The following is a 22891-nucleotide window of genomic DNA, read 5'->3' as shown; positions in this document are numbered from 1 at the left end:
CTGGGACACATTTCAAGCAGTGTGTAGAGGGAAATTTATAGCACTAAATGCCCACAAGAGAAAGCAGGAAAGATCTAAAATTGACACTCTAACATCACAATTAAAAGAACTAGAGAGGCAAGAGCAAACACATTCAAAAGCTAGCAGAAGGCAAGAAATAACTAAGATCAGAGCCGAACTGAAGGAGATAGAGACACAAAAAACCCTCCAAAAACTCAATGAATCCAGGAGTTGGTTTTTTGAAAAGATCAACAAAATTGACAGACCGCTAGCAAGGCTAATAAAGAAGAAAAGAGAGAGGAATCAAATAGATGCAATAAAAAATGATAAAGGGGATATCACCACTGACCCCACAGAAATACAAACTACTATCAGAGAATACTATAAATGCCTCTACGCAAATCAACTAGAAAATCTAAAAGAAATGGATAATTTCCTGGACACTTACACTCTCCCAAGGCTAAACCAGGAAGAAGTTGAATCCCTGAATAGACCAATAGCAAGCTCTGAAATTGAGGCAACAATTAATAGCCTACCCACCAAAAAAAGTCCAGGACTAGATGGATTCACAGCTGAATTCTACCAGAGGTACAAGGAGGAGCTGGTACCATTCCTTCTGAAACTATTCCAATCAATAGAAAAAGAGGGAATCCTCCCTAACTCATTTTATGAGGCCAACATCATCCTGATACCAAAGCCTGGCAGAGACACAACAAAAAAAGAGAATTTTAGACCAATATCCCTGATGAACATTGATGCAAAAATTCTCAATAAAATACTGGCAAACCGGATTCAGCAGCACATCAAAAAGCTTATCCACCATGATCAAGTGGGCTTCATCCCTGGGATGCAAGGCTGGTTCAACATTCGCAAATCAATAAACGTAATCCAGCATATAAACAGAACCAAAGACAAGAACCACATGATTATCTCAATAGATGCAGAAAAGGCTTTTGACAAAATTCAACAGCCCTTCATGCTAAAAACGCTCAATAAATTCGGTATTGATGGAACGTACCTCAAAATAATAAGAGCTATTTATGACAAACCCACAGCTAATATCATACTGAATGGGCAAAAACTGGAAAAATTCCCTTTGAAAACTGGCACAAGACAGGGATGCCCTCTCTCACCACTCCTATTCAACATAGTGTTGGAAGTTCTGGCTAGGGCAATCAGGCAAGAGAAAGAAATCAAGGGTATCCAGTTAGGAAAAGAAGAAGTCAAATTGTCCCTGTTTGCAGATGACATGATTGTATATTTAGAAAACCCCATCGTCTCAGCCCAAAATCTCCTTAAGCTGATAAGCAACTTCAGCAAAGTCTCAGGATACAAAATTAATGTGCAAAAATCACAAGCATTCTTACACACTAGTAACAGACAAGCAGAGAGCCAAATCAGGAATGAACTTCCATTCACAATTGCTTCAAAGAGAATAAAATACCTAGGAATCCAGCTTACAAGGGATGTAAAGGACCTCTTCAAGGAGAACTACAAACCACTGCTCAGTGAAATCAAAGAGGACACAAACAAATGGAAGAACATACCATGCTCATGGATAGGAAGAATCAATATCGTGAAAATGGCCATACTCCCCAAGGTTATTTATAGATTCAATGCCATCCCCATCAAGCTACCAATGAGTTTCTTCACAGAATTGGAAAAAACTGCTTTAAAGTTCATATGGAACCAAAAAAGAGCCCGCATTGCCAAGACAATCCTAAGTCAAAAGGACAAAGCTGGAGGCGTCACGCTACCTGACTTCAAACTATACTACAAGGCTACAGTAACCAAAACAGCATGGTACTGGTACCAAAACAGAGCTATAGACCAATGGAACAGAACAGAGTCCTCAGAAATAATACCGCACATCTACAGCCATCTGATCTTTGACAAACCTGAGAGAAACAAGAAATGGGGAAAGGATTCCCTATTTAATAAATGGTGCTGGGAAAATTGGCTAGCCATAAGTAGAAAGCTGAAACTGGATCCTTTCCTTACCCCTTATACGAAGATTAATTCAAGATGGATTAGAGACTTAAATGTTAGACCTAATACCACAAAAACCCTAGAAGAAAATCTAGGTAGTACCATTCAGGACATAGGCATGGGCAAGGACTTCATGTCTAAAACACCAAAAGCAACGGCAGCAAAAGCCAAAATTGACAAATGGGATCTAATTAAACTAAAGAGCTTTTGCACAGCAAAAGAAACTACCATCAGAGTGAACAGGCAACCTACAGAATGGGAGAAAATTTTTGCAACCTACTCATCTGACAAAGGGCTAATATCCAGAATCTACAAAGAACTCAAACAAATATACGAGAAAAAAACAAACAACCCCATCAAAAAGTGGGGAAAGGATATGAACAGACATTTCTCAAAAGAAGATATTCATACAGCCAACAGACACATGAAAAAATGCTCATCATCACTCGCCATCAGAGAAATGCAAATCAAAACCACAATGAGATACCATCTCACACCAGTTAGAATGGCAATCATTAAGAAGTCAGAAAACAACAGGTGTTGGAGAGGATGTGGAGAAATAGGAACACTTTTACACTGTTGGTGTGATTGTAAACTAGTTCAACCATTATGGAAAACAGTATGGCAATTCCTCAAGGATCTAGAACTAGATGTACCATATGACCCAGCCATCCCACTACTGGGTATATACCCAAAGGATTATAAATTATTCTACTACAAAGACACATGTACACATATGTTTATTGCGGCACTATTCACAATAGCAAAGACTTGGAATCAACCCAAATGTCCATCTGTGACAGACTGGATTAAGAAAATGTGGCACATATACACCATGGAATACTATGCAGCCATAAAAAAGGATGAGTTTGCGTCCTTTGTAGGGACATGGATGCAGCTGGAAACCATCATTCTTAGCAAACTATCACAAGAACAGAAAACCAAACACCGCATGTTCTCACTCATAGGTGGGAACTGAACAATGAGATCACTTGGACTCGGGAAGGGGAACATCACGCACTGGGGCCTATCATGGGGAGGGGGGAGGGGGGAGGAGGGAGGGATTGCATTGGGGAGTTATACATGATATAAATGATGAATTGATGGGTGCTGACGAGTTGATGGGTGCAGCACACCAACATGGCAAAAGTATACATATGTAACAAACCTGCACGTTATGCACATGTACCCTAGAACTTAAAGTATAATAAAAAAAAAAAAGTACTATTAAAATTTTAATCACATCTAAAAAATGCCTTCACAAAAATATCTAAAACAATTTTTGGCCAATTTCCTGGGTACTATGACCTGGCCAATTTGACACATCATATTAACCCATAACACACTATGAAGTATATGATTTTATTAATTCAATTTTTTAAAATGCAATTTTATTTTTAAATGGACACATTGTAATTTTACATGTTTGTAAGGTACAAATAGATGTTTCAATATATTATTATATAGTATATAATCATCAAATCAGGGTGGTTAACATATCTATTATTTCATGCATGCCTCATTTTTTTGCTGTAAAAATACTCAAAGCCTCTCTTCTAGCTATTTTATAATGTACGTACATTACTGTTAACAATAATCACTGTACTTTTCAATAGAACACCCAAACTTGTTCTTTCTATCTAATTGTAACTTCATACCCATTGACCAACCACTTCTCTTACTGCTCTTCTTCCTTCCCTCCCCAGTCTGTGATAATCACTTTTCTACTCTCTGCTCTTATGACAGTTTTTTTTTTAAGGTTTAACCTATGAATAAGATCACGCAGCATTTGTCTTTTCTGTTTGGCTTATTTCACTTAACATTATGTCCTCCAGCCCATCCATGTTTTCACAATGAAAAAATTTCATTCTTTTTTATGGCTATACCACTGTGTATATGTCATATTTCCTTTATTCATCTGTTGTTGAACATTTTGGTTGATTCCGTAGCTTGGCTATTGTATATAGTGCTGCAATAAACATGGGTGTGCAGATATCTCTTCAAAATACTAATTTCTATATAAGAATAGCTACTCATGCTCACTTTTGTTTTTCATTGGCATGATATATTTTTTCTATCCCTTTACCTTGAGTCTATAAGAATTCTTATGTTTTAGTTGCATCTCTTGAAGACAGCAGATACTTGGTTTGTGTAGTATTAATTTAATCTGCCAATCTGTATCTTTCAAGCAGAGAATTTAGACCATTTACATTCAATGTTAATATTGAGATGTGAGGTATTGTTCTAGTCATCATGTTGATTGTTACCTAGTGACTTTGTTTTCTTCATTCTGTTATTATTTTATAAGTCCTGGAAATTTTATGCTTCTGGGAGTTTATATTCTGGTGGGTATCAATCTTTTGTTTCCAGATTTAGAACTCCATTTTGCATTTCTTGTAGGACTAGTTTAGTATTGACAAATTTCCTCAGCATTTGCTTTCTGAGTAAAACTATATTTCTCCTTCATTTATAAAACTTAGTATTGCTGGATACAAAATTCTTGGATAACAGTTATTCTGTTTAAGAAGACTAAAGATGAGACCCCAATTCCTTCTCTCATAAGGATTCTGTGGAAAAGCCTGCTGTCAGTCTGATAAGTTTTCCTGTATAAGTTACATGATGATTTTTTCTCATTGCCCTTAGAATTATTTTCTTCACATTGTCTTTAGATATTCTGATGGTTATATGCCTTGATAATGTCCATTTATTTTGGATACATACCCAGTAGTGAGATTGCTAGATCATATGATGTTTTCATTTTTAATTTCTTGGAAGATTCTTTATACTGTTTTTTTATAATGGCTGTACTAATTTACAATTTCACCAAAGATTTAGTGGGATTGTTCCCATCTTTTCCAACACTTGTTTCCTTGTATTTTTATTATAGTCATTCTAACTAGAGTGAGGTGGTATCTCATTGTGGTTTGCATTTCACTGATGATTAGTGATGTTGAGCATTTTTTCACATACTTGTTGGCCATTTGTATGCCTTCTGTTGAGAAATGTCTATTAAGATCCTTTACCCATTTTTAAATAATGCTATTAGTTTTTTGCTGTTAAGTTCCTTATGTATTCTCTATGTTAACCATTTGTCAAAATAAATAGCTTGAAAATAGTTTCTTCCATTCTATAGGTTGTCTCTTCACTCTGTCATTTCTTCAGCTGTACAAAAGCTTTTTAGTTTGATGTAATCCCATTTGTCTTCTTTTGCTTTTATTTCCTGTGTTTCTGAGATCTTATTTTTAAAATCCTTGCCTAGTCCAATGACATAAAGCATTCCTCTCATGTTTTCTTTTAGTAGTTTTATTTTTTTGGATTTTATATTTAAATTTTGGATCCATTTTAAGTTGATTTTTGTATGTAGTGAGAGATAAAAGTCAAGTCTTATTCTTCTGTATGTGGATATCTAATTTTCCTGGAACCACTTATTGAAGAGATTGTCTTTTGCTCAATGTGTATTCTTGGCACCTTTGTTGAAAATCAGTTGGCTGTAAGCATGTTCATTTATTTCTGGGGCTGTCTATTCTGTTTCATTGGTCTATATGCATTTTATTCCAGTATCAGGCTGTTTTGATTACTATAGTTTTATAGCATATTTTGAAGTCAGAGAGTGTGATGCTTTCAGCTTTTTGTTTGTTTGTTTGTTTGTTTGTTTTTGTTTAGGATTGCTTTGCCCATTTGGGGTCTTTTGAGGTTTTATACACAGTTCAGCATTCTTCTTTTCTATTTCTGTGAAGAATGTCATTGGTATATTGACAGTGATTGCATTAAATCTGTTGATTGCTTTGGGTAGTATGGCTATGTTTACAACATTAAGTTTTCTAATCCACAAACACAGGATATTTTTCAATTTATTTGTGTCTTCTTCAATTTCTTTTATTAATGTTTTATAGTTTTCAGTGTAGAAATCTTTTTTCTCTTTGGTTAGGTTATCTGGGTGTGTTTTTTATAGCTGTTGTAAATATAATTTTATTCTTTATTCATTTTAGATAGTTTACTCAGCATATATACATTTTATTGATTTTTGAATGTTTATTTTTTTCCTACTATTTTACTGAATTTATTTGTTAGTCCTAACAACTTTTGGGTAGAATCCTTAGAGTTTTCTTTATATAAGATCATGCCATCTGCAAACAGGATCAATTTGACTTCCTCATATCCAGTTTAGATGCTTTTTATTTATTTCTTTTGCCTAGTTGCTGTGGCTAGGACTTCCAGTACTATATTAAATAGAAGAGGTGAAAGTTGGCATCTTTATCTTGTTCCTGATCTTACAGAAAAAAGCTTCAGCTTTTCCCCATTCAGAATGGTGTTAACTGTGGGTTTGTCATACTTGGACTTATTTGTATTGAGGTACAAGCCTTATATATCTAATGTGTTGAAAGTGTTCATCATTAAGGAATGTTAACTTTTGTCAAATGTTACTTCTACATCTATTGAAATGATCTTATGGGTTTTGTCTTTCTGTTAATGTGGTGAATCATGTTTACTGATTTACATATGCAAAACCATCCTTGCATCCTTGGGATAAATTCCACTTGATTGTATGGAATGATCTTTTTAATGTGCTGCTGAATTCAATTTGCTACTTTCTTATTGAGTATTTTTGCATCTATTTTCGTCAGTTATATTTCTCTGCAGTTTTCTTTTTGTTGTTGTTATATCCTTGTTTAGTTTCAGACAAGTTTTGGAGTCAGAGTAATGCTGTCCTCATGTAATGTGTTTGGAAGTATTTTTTTCTCTTCACTTATCTGGACTAGTTTGAGGAGAATTAGAATTAGTTCTTTTTTAAGTGTTTGGTAGAATTCAGTAGTGAAGACATCAGGTCCTGGGCTTTTATTTGATGGAAGAATTTTTCTTACTGATTTTGTTTCTTCACTCATTATTGGCCTGTTCAGATTTTCTATTCCTTCATAATTTAATCTTGGTAGGTTTTATATATACAGAAATGTATTCATTTCCTCTAAATCATGAAATTTATTGGTGTATACTTGTTCATAATAATTTCTTATAATCCTTTGTATTCCTGTGGTATCAGTTGTAATATCTCCATTTTCATCTCTAATTTTATTCATTTATTCTGTCTTTTTTCCTCAGTTAATCTAGCTAAAGATGTGTTGATTTTATTTATCTTTTAAAAGACCAATTCTATGTTTCATTATTCCAATATTAAAGCTGGAGAAATTCAGCTTTGGAATAAACTTGGAAGCTTTAAGTTGCCAGTTCAGAAGCTTCACAGAATGATATCAAATATATGATTTCCACCTATGTCCAGCTTTTTGGAGCTTTAGTAAGGTAATAACTATTTCCTCACAGAAATTAAATCCATAATGTAAAGAATATTCTATCCTTTTGTTAGCACAGATAAATGAAAATCTCAAAGTAAGAACAAAACCTGCTTTCTTTTTCTATTTTTGTTGTTGTTGTTGTTGTTGTTATAGTTTATAAAGTCCCAGGGAGCAGTTGTAGTTGGATATTTTATTCTCTTCGGTAACTGTAGCCTGAGCTGCATTCCCATAGAGTTAATTTTTTTTCTTTAGCATCATTAAACACCTCTGAAGTTGGATTCATTCAACTCTAACTCTCTCATGCATTGTATTTTATCAGAGGAGTTAAGCAGGATGCTTAAGGCTTGTAGCACCTACTACTTCCACTGTGGCAATCACTAATCTCCATACCAATTTCTGAATGGAGTAGTGTTTCTCCCATAAAAGACATTAGTCTTATAATATGACAAACATTTTTATCCTGAACAACAATGTTGCTATGAACCATAAACCATAATAGAGAATTATCTGAGAGAAAATTAAATATAAAGGAAATAAGGTAGAACAAAAGAAAAAGAACAAATCAGCCTTTTCAAGGTTTGGATCAATCTATGCCAGCTCTCCAAAGTGTGAAACCTGTGACCTTAAAGTTATTTAGAATTAATCTTTCATGATGGGTTTTATTGCAGCAACATTACTCTCATATCCTAGAAGGAAAGAATCTATGTCTAATACAATCGGTATGCTTTCCGCAAGGGGCAAATAAAACTGTATTTTTGATAAATTGTCAAGTCAGCTGTCGTGATCCCACTAATTGTTACACTTTTCTGAGGATTCTGTCTTCCCTTTACTCTTCTTCACGTACATGTAAAACCTCCATTCTCAACTTCTCTTTTATGTCCTTCTACATTCCTGACACTTCACTGTTGAAATAGGTGGTGACCCATTTTAGGAATACCACTGGTATTGGTTCATTTTATGTTATTTATAACAGAATATCTGAGACTGAGTAATTTATAAGGGAAAGATATTTATTTCTTACAGTATGAAGGCTGATAAGTCTAACATCAAGGGGCTGTATCTGGTGGGAGCCTTCTTGCTGGTGGGAATACTCCATAGGGTCCTAAAGCAGCACAGGGCATCACATAACAAGGGTGCTGAACATCCATATGTGCTTACATGCTTTCACAGGTCTCTCTTCCTTTTCTAATAAAGCCACTAGTTCCAATCCCATAACCCATTAATCCATTAACCTATTAATCTATTAGTTCACATATGGATTAATTCATTCATGAGTGCACAGCCTTCGTGGTCCAATTACTTCTTAAAGACTCCAACTTTCAATAGTGCCACATTGGAAATTAAGTTTCTAAAACATGAAACTTGGGAGACATTTAAACCATAGCATCATTTTAGCTTTTTACTGTAGCCATGTGATCTACACAGTAGCTAGAATTGTTCTGTAAAATAATTTATTGCCATATTTAACATTTTACATTCCATCAGGATTTTAAGTCTTTCTTGATACCGAATTTTCTGGAATTACTTAAATCTATTATTTTTTTTCCAGCAGAAGAACTCCTCACCTGCTTTCTATTAAACAGCCATTTGTTTTTCCATTTCCAGTTAATGTGAACATTGGTTAGTTCTTTTTTGGTCTTCATCACATCTAAGTTTTCATAATCTTGTACATTAGGTTATATTTGAATATTCTGAGTTAAAAAAAAGTGAGAAGAACTTCTTATAGAAGGAAGCAAAATTCCAGAGTTGTTTGCATTTCATTAGCTTATAATAGGAAAGTACATTTAAAGTAACCATGCAGCTGGGCACAGTGGCTCATGCCTATAATCCCTGCACTTTGGGATGCCAAGGCAGGCAGATTATGAGGTCAAGAGATCGAGATCATCCTGGCCAACATGGTTAAACCCCATCTCTACTAAAAATACAAAAATCAGCTGGGCATAGTGGTACGGACCTGTAGTCCTAGCTACTCAGGGGGCTGAGGCAGAAGAATCACTTGAACCTGGGAGGTGGAGGTTGCAGTGGGCCAAGAACGCACCATTGCACTCCAGCCTGGTGACAGAGTGAGACTCAGTCTAAAAAAAAAGAAAAAAAGAAAAAAAGAAGTCATGCTCTTCTCTCTTCTTTAACAATCATTTTTAAAGATCTACCTCCTGGTACAGTTATACAATAACCCAACCAATTTATAGCAACATTCCTCAAGTTTTACCATAAAGTAGGTGGTAAGGGAAAGAGGCAGAGAGAAACTAAATGCTTTCTAAATTCCTCCACTGTATAATACAATCATTGAGCCCATAAATGACTGAAAGGCTAGAGCTTTCCTGGATTCATACAAGAGCTCAGTAGGCACCTTACTTACTGTTGTAACATAGTTTATTTCTAAAACTTTGAGCATCTTTACCTCCATATTTTAGAAAATAATCTCTTTTCTCTAAAAGTGAGATGAATTATGCCACTGATTACGTCTTTGACTCACATGATGAAACTAAGTCTTTTATAGGAAAGGTAGTATAGGGTTAAGTCCACACATCCTAGGTTCAAATTCTGCCACTGTTAGTTATGAGCTGTGGTGTCAGTGAGATCACCAACTTGGATTTCCTTCAGGAGAACTAGCAGATGTCATGCTTATCCTAACCTGCTTCTAGTTAATGATTGAGCATGGCTGGGACATTGGTGGCTGCCCATTACTGTTTGACACTGAACTAGTCTCATAGACACTTTTGGCCCAGGGCCACTCTATCAACCTGGATAAGACTTTTCCCAGAATGTACAGGTCCACATGTACCCTGTGACTCTTGCAATTCAATCTCCATTTACTCTTACAGTTGCCATCCATACATAGTGCTTTGAAGAATCTCCCTACCGAGTCCTGTTCATTTCTCCTCTGTCCTTCAGTGGCATCTCCCACCAATTAATCTCTTGAACATCTAATTCCATACTGGAATCTGCTTATTCAAGAACTTAAGCTGACACACTAGCTATGTAAACTTCTTCATGTTAACATCTCATTTATCAGTACAGAAAGGGGTTGAATAATAGAAACAGCCTCTATAAATTTTGAGTATAAAATGTGAAAATAAATATACCTATAGTGATAACAAAATGGATGCAAGACATCTCCTTTATAGTTACCACACTCACTACCTTCTTGTTATGTCCTCTTCCTCCTCCTCCTTTTCCTCCCTCTCCTACTATTTCATCTCATCTTATTTTTCTTTTCCTTTGTTCTCTTTATCATCATTATCATATCTGGAGAATACAAAGTTGTAAGAAACAGGTGAGTATCAAAGAGTACAGTGTAAGGAAGAAAGGATAATATCTGGAAAACAGAAGGAGTTAGATCTAGGGATGAAAGTAACAATAATGAATGGTAAATTTATTGAACACTTACTATAGCACAAATATTATAATAGTAAGATAGTTAAAAGTATTATGACCATTTAATTTCCACAATGATCTATAGTATAAATGTTATTATCTTTATTTTATTAATAGAAATTTATTTTCTACATACACATATGTCTCCTCATAAACAGATTATTTTTGACCCTTAATTATGGCTAGGGAAATTTCTAGCGTACCATAACTTCTCAGGGGTTTGACATACTCTATCATATATTTTCTCTGCTTGCTCTCATTCATAAATGGCATCACCAATACAATGTAATTCTTGGCTTTGGACTGATCTTTATAGAAACCACAGCTCATCAAATGAAGACAGGGTAATAAACAACTAAAGACTTATAATCCTTACGTTCAGTACTTTCTTTGCTTCTCTTAATATTGATGTGGCTATTTATTTTCATATATTTTTCTCCTAACTTGCTTGTGGGCCCCAGAAGATAGGGCCTCATCTTTATTTGTCACTATTTCCTATGTATCATTTGCTCTCCTCCCCAGCCCCTGGTCTAGAATGTAAGTTCCATGAAGGTGGGAATATTTTTGCTTTGTTCATTTTTTTAACACCCCTGCCCCAGCTCCTAGTATATTGCATGCATATATTTGATGAGTAAATGATAAGATGCTGGAACTCTTCTTCATGTTATTTATACTAATCCAGAAAAATAATTGCAGAAGTTTACATCAATCAGTCATTTATTTTATCATATTTCTGTGTGTGCCTCTATAAAGCTAGTTCCTTTGTCTCTGAAACGATGTCCTCATGTATTCTATTTTAACTGTAAATATATAAAGCTAAACTTGATCAACTTCCTCTTGTAGTATTCAGGGTTGTATGTTGATGTTTTACAGGCTGTCATCCAAGGGCTGAAATCTAAAGAACTGAGATCAAAAATTCCTTAAAGAATATTGTGACAGACTAGCAGTAAGCGATGATGTTCATACACTGTGAACATAATTTCATTGCTTCTCCATACAGGTTTTCTGCTGTTGTCTTCATATTCGATTTCATATAAAAAATAGGATTACTTATATTCCTCTCCATCCTCCCAAGTCACACAATGTTATAAATTTCTTTCAAACTGACACTAATCACATTTTAATGGAGACAATGGATTGGGGTATTTAATAGCCTGACCATCAGTGAAGGAGCTGCTCTTTTGGCAAAAGCTAGATGAAAAGATATAATCCAAATCTTCAGTGGAGTTTTTCACTTATCATACAGGACATCTTCTTTCCTACCTCTTTGCTTTCCTGGATTTATGCTTAGGTTTGTTGTTGGTGGTATTTTGCTTTAACATAGGCTACGTATCCCATATTGTCCCAGTGTCTTGTCGTGGAATCAAAGATGCCTGCTCTACTCTTTTAAGTGAAATTTAATTGCTTATTATTTTACAGGCAAGTTATACTTTTCATAATTTCATTCTTCCTAAGAGCTTTATTGTCGCAGTATGTTTTGAGTGATGAGTGCCTACTGCTTGCTAGTTATTACCCCCAAAATTGGTGGTAGCTTCTCTAATTAATAATACTAGCAAGAATCATAGCTGAATGAGGTTATGTCTATTGATATAGTTTAGAGTTTACGAGGTAAGGCAAAGATTTCAAGTATCAAGCAGATGCTTAGAAATGGAGATGTCATTCATTAATGTGCTAATCAGTGTAAACAACTGTATTATTATATGAGCCCCAGGACAAAACCAGAAATTTCATTTGCTGTAAGATGCTGCCTTATTAGCTGTTAAAAACAAAAGATCAGTTGTGCATAGTATTCTGCTCTTAGCTGATGTTCTGTCAGTTTATTTGAACAAAGATTTAAAGCAATTATACATCCTTATTGTGAATTACTTCATCCATGCTATGTAAGATTTACCTTATTATGAATGAACACAAGGCTTTTTAATCTGATCGAAAAGATGGACACAAGACTCTGAATTATTTATGAGTTTGTAAGTATCTTCTTGGAAATTTTCATTTATTCCACTTTCCAGAACATAGTAGTAGCCTTGAGGCACCTAAAGTTACTTTTTTGAGATTCTGAATAAAGATGCTTCTCTTCCCTCCTCCTCTTCCTCCTCCTTTTCCTCCGCCTCCTTCCTTCCTTCTCCACATCTTTTTATTTGGTAGGTGAAGAGGTCAGCCTTGGACAATCCAGGTAACAAAGAGAACTATTCATAGTCTAGTTATTAATATTCACATTAACTCATAAAATAATGGTTTTGGTGAAACTCCTTGGAAAAAGCTTTGAAACAGAAAATTTGCTTAGTCTTCACCAAACAATTTCATTTCTCTGATAATTCCCTGGCCCTATGCATCAGCTAGAGATGGAAAAGCATCTTGAATGACAGAGGATATTGAAAAATAATTTATAAATTTTAGCAAGTATTTTTTTGGTGGGAAGCCGAATGACAATAAACTTAATTCTTTTTTTTTTTTTTTTTTTTTAACGGAGTCTTGCTCCATCATCTAGGCTGGAGTGCGCTCCGCCTCCCGGGTTCAAACCATCCTCCTGCCTCAGCCTCGGGAGTAGCTGGGACTACAGGCGCCCGCCACCATGCACGGCTAATTTTTTTCTGTTTTTAGTAGAGATGAGGTTTCACCATGTTAGCCAGGGTGGTCTCGATCTCCTGACCTCGTGATCTGCCCACCTGGGCCTCCCAAAGTGCTGGGATTACAGGCGTGAGCCACCGCACCCAGCCAATAAACTTGGTTTTCTGAGCTTTGTGTTTGAAATGTATTAACGGATGTCATTTCTTAAACCACGATGGGAAAATAAATTAACTCTTTCTAATCACTTGTAAATTTGTTTCCTCCTATGTGGCTGCTGTATCTTCAAAATCAGAGAGTAAACTCCAGGTCAGTAGAAGCCTGTCTGTCTGATTCACCTCTGGCATTGCCATAGGTTCTCATGACACCTCACCCAGGAAAGATGTTCAATGAACATGAATGAATGAGTTAGGGGCTTGGAAAGCATCACATTAACTCCAAAGTGCTACCTATCTGCCTGGGGTGCTGTGATCAACTGTTTAGATCAACTGCTGAATGTCACAGAGTCCACTGCATCCCTAGAGAGGTCCTTTATCTTCCAGTTGCTGAATGGTGGTAGCATCTCTTCCTGTATTGCAAGGACACCATATAAAGGTGACATTACCAAAATCATCTTTAAAAAAATCTTAGTATTTGACAAGCTTTTCTAATGTATGTGGATTTCATAACTTTTTTTCTGCAGTAGATACTAGTGTTTGTGAATAAAACATTAACTAGCATGGTAGACTTTGATCAGCCTTCTGTTCATTGGTCCTCAGTGTTCTCACATACAAAATAAGGTAGTGGCTAACAGGATTTCTAACAGTCCTTCTAGCTATAATATTCTATGATTCTATTATTCAAACTCGGTAAATTCTGTTACATCTCTGATATATTTCAACATATTGCAAAGGATTAAACAAGCAGAGATTGAAAAATCTTAACTATATAAGTTAAGAGCATTCAGCCTCATGAAGTATAAGAGGAAACAAAAGTAAGTGGGTAGATACAATATACGAGAAAGAAGAGATTATCTTCTTTATTGCATGTTGAAGTTGTTTTATCACAGAAAAACTGTCACTGGATAAAATGAATGAGGGAAAATAAAAACATATATGTGTCTAGAGCTAGAGACTATGATAGTGATTACATAATTCCTTTCCCAGATGATAATTTTTTGTCTAGAAGACTGTTAGTTTGCTTTAAAAAGTAAACAAAGAAACAAAAACAACAAAACTTGAAAACTCCTTTTCAAGTATCTTTGACTAAAAATAGATACATATTTTCAATTTGGCAGAGATATTTCTGCCAGATCAAAATTTAACTTACATATTTATTAAAAATATAAATTTGCTATAGTGATATGAACTTCTTTTGAGCATTCAGAATTGGAGAGCATCAGGAAAATTATAAATAGACTAATTTATTATTCCAACTTCTAGACACAAATAACATTATTTCAGTGCATAGCTCTCTGGGTTATATTGTTCTTAAAAAAAAATGAGAGCTTATTGTATTTCTATACATGTAGTTTTATAACTTTTTTATTTACTAAATTATAGATTTTTCATATCATTACATATCTTTCAAGTATTACATTTTTATTACCTAGACAGGCTGGATTTACCAAAAATTTATTGAAATTACTTTTCATTGTTTGAACATAGTTGATTATAATTTATTACACATTTTTATACTTTCCTACTAATGATTATGACAATAAATACGTAAGAAGTCCTTTTCATCTTTCAGGCACTCTGCTAGATGGTTGATATAGATCTTTGCATAAGACTGTATTATTATCCTTTCCTAATGAAGCACACATTCTATAAGATCAAGACAACAAAAAATAAATTAAGAGACAGACTAGCAAAATAATCCACAGCTGTGATAGTGACTCAGAGGATTTATGACTGCATTGAAGACAGACTATCTGACAGAGAACAACAGTAAGTTGTGCGGACTTAGTTCAGATAGTGTTATTAGCAATTATTTTATGGGTGTAGTCCAATCAGTACAGAATGAAATTTTGTTTTCAATAAATAGTACTGGGTCAATAATAAACATTAAAATAAAATTTCTGATGTATTAAATAGTTGTAAGGGAAGTGGAAATCTTCTCCTCATTTTGACTCTTTAATACATCAGGAATTTATTTTAAATTTAGGGGGAAAAATACAAATAAGCAGATACAGTCTGGAAAAATACATGTGAGTAGTCTTCTATCTCTGGGAGAAGGAGATTCTAGGAGTAAAAGCAATAGAAGTTATACATGTACACATATGCATATACTTCTACCTAAAAAAATTAATCTATAAATTAAAAACACCAAAATAGAGTAAACATTTTCCAAAGTGTGCAATGATTATTCAAAGTACAGTGGCTGGAACTGGTTTTTCCTTTCCATATTTAGTGCTTCCTTCAGGAGCTCTTGTAAGGCAGGACTTGTGGTAAAAAAATCTCTCAGCATTTGCTTGTCTATGAAGGATTTTATTTCTCTTTTGCTTATAAAGCTTAGCTTGACTACATATGAAATTATGGATTGAAAATTCTTTTCTTTAAGAATGTTGAATATTAGCCCCCACTCTTTTATGGCTTAGTCTGATGGGCTTCCCTTTGTGGGTAACCTGACTTTTCTTGTAAAGACCATCAACACTATAAAGAAACTGCATCAATTAACAGGCAGAATAACCAGCTAGCATCATAATGACAGGATCAAATTTACACATAACAGTATCAAACTTAAATGTAAATGGGCTAAGTGCCCCAATTCAAAGACAGACTGACAAACTGGATAAAGAGTCAAGACACATCGGTGTGCTGTATTCAGGAGCCCCATCTTACATGTAAAGACACACATAGGCTCAAAACAAAGGGATGTAGGAATATTTACCAAGCAAATGGAAAGAAAAAGAAAAAAAAAAAAAAGCAAGAGTTGCAATCCTAGTTGCAATCCTGATGAAATAGACTTTAAACCAACAAAGATCAAAAAAGATAAAGAAGGATATTATCAAAAGGTAAAGGGATCAATGCAACAAGAAGAGTTAACTATCCTAAATATATATGCACCCAATGCAGGAGCACTCAGATTCATAAAGCAAATTCTTAGAGACCTACAAAGAGACTTAGACCCCCACACAATAACAGTGGGAGATTTTAACACCCCACTGTCAATATTAGATCAACAAGACAGAAAATTTAAAAAATGGAATTCAGGACCTGAGCTCACTTCTAGAACAAAATGGACCTAATAGACATCTACAGAACTCTCCACTCCAAATCAACAGAATATACATTCTTCTCAGCATCACATGGCACTAATTCCAAAATTAACCACATAATTGGAAGTAAAACACTCCTCAGCAAATGCAAAAGAATAGAAATCATAACAAACAGTTTCTCAGACCACAGTACAATCAATTAGAACTCAGGATTAATAACTCACTCAAAACTGCACAATTACACAGAAACCGTACAACCTGCTCCTGAATGACTACTGAGTAAATAATGAAATTAAAGTAGAAATAAAGATGTTCTTCAAAACCAATGAGAACACAGATACATGTACCAGAATTTCTGGGACACACTTAAAGCAGCATTTAGAGGGAAATTTAAAGCACTAAATGCCCACAGGAGAAAGGGAAAGATCTAAAATCGCCACCCTAGTATCACAATTAAAATAACTAGAGAAGCAGGAGCAAACAAATTCAAAAGCTAGCAGATGACAAGAAATAACTAAGACCGGAGCAGAACTGAGGGAGATAGAGAGAAAAAAAACCCTTAAAAATCAATGAGTCCAAGAGCGGTTTTTTTTAAAAGATTAACAAAATAGACCACTATCCAGACTAATGAAGAAAAGAGAGAAGAATCAAATTGACATGATAAAAAAATGATAAAGGGATATCACCACTTATCCCACAGAAATACAAACTACTATCAGAGAATACTATAAACACCTCTATGCAAGTAAACTAGGGAATCTAGAAGAAATGGATAAATTCCTGGAAACATACACCTTCCCAAGACTAAACCAGGAAGAAGTCAGGTCCATAAACAGACCAATAACAAGTTCTGAAATTGAGGCAGTAATTAATAGCCTACCAACCAAAAAAATCCCAGGACCAGACAGTTGGTAGAATTCACAGCCGAATTCTACCAGAGATACAAAGAGGATCTGGTACCATTCCTTCTAAAACTGTTTCAACCAATAGAAAAAGAGGGAGTCCTCCCTAACTCATTTTATGGGACTAGCATCATCCTAATACCAAAACCTGGCAGAAACACAATAAAAAAAGAAAATTTCAGGCCAATATCCCTGATGAACATCAACGTGAAAGTCCTCAATAAAATACTGACAAACCACATCTAGCAGCACATCAAAAAGCTTATTCACCATGATCAAGTCAGTTTCATCCCTGGGATGCAAGGCTGGTTCAAAATATGCAAATAAATAAACATAATATGTCACATAAACAGAACCAATGACAAAAAACACATGATTATCTCAGTAGATGCAGAAAAGGCCATCAATAAAATTCAACACCACTTCATGCTAAAAACTCTCAATAAACTAGGTATTGATGGAAGGTTTCTCAATAATGAGAACTATTTATGACAAACCCACAGTCAATATCATACTGAATGGGCAAAAGGTGGAAGCATTTCCTTTGAAAACTGGCACAAGACAAAAATGTCCTCTGTCACCTCTCCTAGTCAACACAGTATTGGAAATTCTGGCCAGGGCAATCAGGCAAGAGAAAGAAATAAAGAGTATTCAAATAGGAAGAGGGGAAGTCAAATTGTCTCTGTTTGTGGATGATTGTATATTTAGAAAACCCCATCGTCTCAGCCCAAAATCTCCTTAAGGTGATAAGCAACTTCAGCAAAGTCTCGGAATACAAAATCAATGTGTAAAAATCACAAGCATTCCTATACATCATAATAGACAAACAGAGAACCAAATCATATGTGAACTCCCATTCAAAATTGCTACAAAGAGAATGAAATACCTAGGAATACAACTTACAAGGGATGTGAAGGACCTCTTCAAGGGGAACTACAAACCACAGCTCAAGGAAATAAGAGAGGACACAAACAAATGGAAAAACACTCCATGTTCATGGATAGGAAGAATCAATATCATGAAAATGGCAATACTGCCAAAAGTAATTTACAGATTCAATGCTATCCTCATCAAGCTACCATTGATTTTCTTCACAGAATTAGAAAAAAAAAATACTTTGAATTTCCTATGGAACCAAAAAAGAGTCCGTATAGCCACTACAATCCTAAGCACAAAGAAGAAAGCTGGAGGCATCCTGCTCCCTGACTTCAAATTATACTACAAGGCTACAGTAACCAAAACAGCATCTTACTGGTACCAATACAGATATATAGACCAACGGAACTGAGCAAAGTCCTCAGAAATAACACCACCCATCTACAATCATCTGATCTTTGACCAACCTGACAAAAACAAGCAATGGAGAAATGATTCCCTATCTAATAAATGGTGCTGGGAAAACTGGCCTGCCATATGCAGAAAACTGATACTGGACCCTTTCCTTACACATTACACAAAAATTAACTCAAGATGGAGTAAAGACTTAAATGTAAGGCCCAAAACTATAAAATCCCTGAAAAACAACAACAACAACAAAATCCCTAGGCAATACCATTCAGGACATAGGGATGGGTAAAGACTTCATGACTAAAACACCAAAAGCAATGGCAACAAAACCCAAAATTCACAAATGGGATCTAATTAAACTAAAGAACTTCCACACAGCAAAAGAAACTATCATCGTAGTGAACAAGCAACCTTCAGAATGGGAGAAATTTTTTGCAATCGATCTAACTGACAAAGGGCTAATGTACAGAACCTACAGTGAACTTAAACAAATTTACAAGAAAAAAAAATCAAAAAGTGGGCAAAGGATATGAACAGAGACTTCTCAAAAGAAGATATTTATGCAGCCAACAAACCTATGAAAAAAAGCTCATAACCACTGATCATGAGAAAAATTAACCAAAACCACAATGAGATACTATCTCATGCCAGTTATAATGGAGATCATTAAAAAGTCAGGAAACAACAGATGCTGGTGAGGATGTGAAGAAATAGGAATGCTTTTACACTGTTGGTGGGAGTGTAAATTAGTTCAACCATTGTGGAAGGCAATGTGATGATTCCTCAAGGATCTAGAACCAGAAATACCAACTGATCCAGCAATCCCATTACTGGGTATATACCCAAAGGATTATAAATCATTCTCCTATAAAGACACATGGACACTTATGTTTACTGCAGCACTATTCACAATAGCAAAGACTTGGAACCAACACAAATGCCCATCAGTAATAGATTGGATAAAGGAAATGTGGCACATATACTCCATGGAATACTATGCAGCCATAAAAAGATGAATTCATATCATTTGCAGGCATATGGATGAAGCTGGAAACCATCATTCTCAGCAAACTAACACAGGAACAGAAAACCAAACACCGCATGTTCTCACTTGTAAGTGGGAGTTGAACAATGAGAACACATTGACACAGGGAGGGGAACATCACACACCAGGGTCTGTCAGGGGATTGGGGGCTAGGGGAGGGATAGCATAAGGAGAAATACCTAATGTAGAAGATGGGTTGAGGGGTGCAGCAAACCACCAGGACAAGTGTATACCTAAGTAACAAACCTGCAATTTCTGCACATGTATCCCAGAACACAAGGTATTATACATATGTATATACATATATATATATACACGCACACATATATACACATACATATATACATATATAGAGAGAGAGACTTATAGTTTAATAAAAAATGTTTTTCTTCCAGTAGAAAAATAGCAAAGACTCTTAAAATATAATAACCAAAGAAACACAAATAGTCAATTAATCGAAGGCTAATATTAACATCATTAACTTTATCTTTTAATTACATACCAAGATGTTAAGAAAACTAATAATATTTAATAATATTATGCAGTGTTGCTAAAGTTGTGGAGAAAAAATGCTCTTAAGCCTGCTGGCTAAATTATAAATTTGTAGAAATTCTTCAGGAAGTCAATTTGTTCGTTTATATGGAAAGCTGCAAATTGATCATAGCTTTTCACATTGAAAACAATCAGTCATTCAGTCGATGAACACACAATACACACAAAAATATGTAAACAAATTAGTAAATAAAAGTAGCAAAATATTAATAGGAACTGTCTTGAATACCAGGTGAATAGGTGGTATTTATTTTTCCTTAAATATTTCTGTACTAAAATTTTCTTATATAAGCCTATATATTTTTGTATAATTAGAAAACATCAAAAGTGTTAAACTCAATGAAATTTATCATTGTACTCAAACTATTTAAATGTAATAAATTCATAAGTAAATCTAAATTTTGCCTGTTACATCTGGAAATAAGGATAGAATGGAAATTTGGACTCTACATTGTATGAGGTGGGTTTCTGAAGATGTTGAAACTTAGGGTCACCTGGATGCCTCAGAGGATTGCTTTTCCTAATGTTATAGAGGAAGATTAACCATACAAGCATTATAATTCCACCTTTAGAGATGTGAGTGAAGAGTTTTGAATGTAGGCTTGACATGCGGTTCATTTCATCGGCTTTCATTTGAGATCCTGAATATTATCTAGAGTATTACCAGTCTCAAGTTTAAATACAGTAAGTTTATTCCCTAAAATAATGGGTTTATTAAACTATTTGATGTGCCAATTTAGGTTTCAATATGAAGACAAGAGAAAATGTGTTTACCTTATACATATTTAAAATTATTTATTTACAAGAAATTATTCTTCTACAGGCTACTCTAATACTTTTGATCATTGTAGGCACAATCTACTAGAAATGATTTAAGATTAAATATAATAAGTTATTGGCCTTGTCTGACAATTGGCCATGATTTCAGATTTAGTGTATTAGTGAAATTTTAATTTTTTTTTTTTTTTTTTTTTTTGAGACGGAGTCTCGCTCTGCCGCCCAAGCTGGAGTGCAGTGGCCGGATCTCAGCTCACTGCAAGCTCCGCCTCCTGGGTTTACGCCATTCTCCTGCCTCAGCCTCCCGAGTAGCTGGGGCTACAGGCGCCCGCCACGTCGCCCCGCTAGTTTTTTGAATTTTTTAGTAGAGATGAGGTTTCACCGTGTTAGCCAGGATGGTCTCGATCTCCTGACCTCGTGATCCGCCCGTCTCGGCCTCCCAAAGTGCTGAGATTACAGGCTTGAGCCACGGCGCCCGGCCTAATTTAAAACATTTTTGGTTGTGTGTGTGTGTGTGTGTATGTCTGGAGATTTTAACAGATTAGATGACAATTTCTAGCATGTTTTATAGTGCCTTAAAAACATACTTTAATAGTATAATATGTTTAATGACTTGTTTGCATGAGTATAGAGTATTCTCATTTAATTCTCAGCACAGGCCCATGAGTTAAGTTGTTACTATTCTTAGTGTACAAACATGGACACTGAGACATTGTAGGTTAAACACCATTTCAAATATCTTGCAGTAAATGAGATCTTAACCAGGTCTGACTCCACAACCCATGCTTCTAATTATCCCAAGGTACTACCTTACATATACTGGCATAATTTTAATGGTGGAATTAGCTTAAGTGGCATAGGGAGATGATAAGCGTACTCCAAAGAGAAGAAAAAGCATTCCCCAAGGCAGAATGGTGGGAGTGCAAGTTGGAAGCAATGACACATTGTTTAAGAAACTTGAAGTATTGGAAATGTATATGATTTCAGGTGGAAGTTAAGGATGGTGTGAGATAAGTAGGTGTGTAAGGCATTAGAAGGAGGCTCTTGTATGTCATAGCAAGCCACTGGGTTAACAGACACATATTCTATGTATTTACTTAATTTTTTATCCACTAGATCTATAAAAAATTGAGTAAATTTCAATAATCTATAATATTATGCTTTTCTTTGGGTGGCCTAAGATGTATGCTTTTATTGATGCTATATTATTGGTAGAATATGATTTATGGATTTTTGTAATAATAATTAAATGGTGTGTTTATCTTCTTTGCCCTTTTTCTCTTGATTTGGGCCTTGTCTGATATTACTATAACCATTCTAGATTTTTTTTGTTTAACATTTGCCCAATACGCTACTTAACTTCCTTCCCACCTATCCAAGTCCTACTTAGTATTTTCCCCTTAGAGTTTCACTTAGAGATCTACATACCGCATGGTGTTATACCTGCTTTTCTTTCCCCAGAAAGTACGTGATGGAAGTTGTAGGAGATCATGAAGAAGGACATAATTTAGCTGGTTTTTGAGTAGTTGTAAATGGTGTACTTGGCCTCTGCTTTTTCTTCTGTAACTGTGATAAAATGCCTGTAGTCAGAGAGGGGTAGTCTATTCCTGAAAAGGATAAGATAAAGTTTTGGATTATTTTCTGTCAATGCTGCAATACAATTAGAAAGTAATAATTTAAAATAATTTTTAAAATCTGGAACAATCTATTATCTATCTATGTATCTATGTATCTATGTATGTATGTATCTATCTATCTATCTACCTATCTATCTATCTATCTATCATCTATTGATACCCTGATTCTCATTGGCCATTAAAACAAAAGGACCACCTGGAAATAAAAGTAATGAAAGTACCTCATAATTAAAGTCCAAGAGCCATAGCTAAAGCTGTGTGCATGGAAAAAT

This window comes from Rhinopithecus roxellana, chromosome 11 (genome assembly GCF_007565055.1).
Source record: "Rhinopithecus roxellana isolate Shanxi Qingling chromosome 11, ASM756505v1, whole genome shotgun sequence".
NCBI lineage: Eukaryota > Metazoa > Chordata > Mammalia > Primates > Cercopithecidae > Rhinopithecus > Rhinopithecus roxellana.
Note: the sequence above shows the minus strand (reverse complement) of the source record.